This window comes from Calidris pugnax, unplaced genomic scaffold (genome assembly GCF_001431845.1).
Source record: "Calidris pugnax isolate Ruff unplaced genomic scaffold, ASM143184v1 scaffold108, whole genome shotgun sequence".
NCBI classification, from domain to species: domain Eukaryota; kingdom Metazoa; phylum Chordata; class Aves; order Charadriiformes; family Scolopacidae; genus Calidris; species Calidris pugnax.
Window position 1 is genome coordinate 94463 of NW_015090845.1, and position 1556 is coordinate 96018.

Here is a 1556-nt window from a genome sequence, read left to right on the forward strand (position 1 = left end):
CGTCACGCTGCCAGAGCAAACAGCCCTGGGCTCGGCCGCATCGATTCTGCCGGAGCTGCTGTTTGCTTAACCTTTGCAGAGGAGCGGCGGCAGCCACCACAGCCACTGCAGCCACCGCAGCCACCGCCACCGCAGCCACCGCAGCCACCGCCACCACAGCCACCACAGCCACCGCAGCCACCGCCACCGCAGCCACCGCAGCCACCGCCACCGCAGCCACCGCAGCCACCGGCACCCGCCCCCCCTGCAGCCACCACTGCCACCACAGCCACAGCCACCGCTGTCACTGCTGCCACCACAGCCACAGCCACCACCACTGCAGCCACCGCAGCCACCACTGTCATTGCTGCCACTGCCACCACTGCCACCACTGTCATTGCTGCCACCACAGCCACCGCCACCGCAGCCACCACTGTCACTGCTGCCACTGCCCCCATCACTGCCACCACCACTGCAGCCACCACAGCCACTGCCACCTGTCTTTGCTGCCACTACTGCCACTGCCCCCACCACTGCCACCACTGCAGCCACCACTGCCATCTCAGCCACCGCCACCACTGCAGCCACTGCTGTCATTGCTGCCACTGCTGCCACTGCTGCCACTGCCGCCATCACCGCCACCACTGTCATTGTTGCCACCGCTACCACTGCAGCCACTGCTGCCACCACCACCACTGCAGCCACCGCCACCACCTTTGCAGCCACCACTGTCATTGCTGCCACTGCTGCCACTGTCCCCATCACCACTGCCCCCACCACTGCCACCACCGCAGCCACTGCAGCCATCACCGTATCCACCACTATCATTGCTGCCACTGCCCCCACCACTGCCATCGCAGCCACAGCCACTTCCCCTTTCCTCACCACTGCCACCACCGCAGCCGCTGCCACAGCCACCACAGCCACCACTGCCCCTGCTGCCACCTCAGCCCCTGCTGCCACCACTGCCACTGCAGCCCCTGCTGCCACCACCACTGCTGCCACTACCAGCACTCCCGCCATTGCTGCCACCACAGCCACCTCTGCCACCACTGCTGCTGCCACCGCTGCTGCCAGCGCCACCACCGCTGACACAGCTGCCAGTGCTGTCACCTCTCTGTCCCTTTTCCCGACCTGTGCTCCCAAACGTGGCCCCTCGGTGGCTGCCACTCGCTTCCCTGTCTCCTGGAGGGTGGGAGGTGGCTCGGGGGGGGTGGCACTGTACCCCCTACCCATGCAGGGGTTGGGGACAGGGACAGGGAGCACCCCGGGGACTCCAGCCAGACCAGTGTGGTGGCCTGGAATTGGGTTGTGGTGGCCTGGGGTGGTGGCCATGGCAATGGTCTGTGGCCATGAGGTGACCTGGGACTGGGCCAGTGTCCCAGGGTGGTGGCCATGCTGTGGGGACACACTCCCCGGTGGCCCCGGTGGCTGTGGCCCCACCAGGAGGACACGGTGGCCAGGCCCAGGGCTGTCCCCTGCCCCTCCGGGTGGGACAAGTGCTGTGACGCAACCAGGGCCTGGCGGTGTCCCCTCCGTGGCCACCCCGTCCCCACGCAGAGCCCCCTGCCCACCCG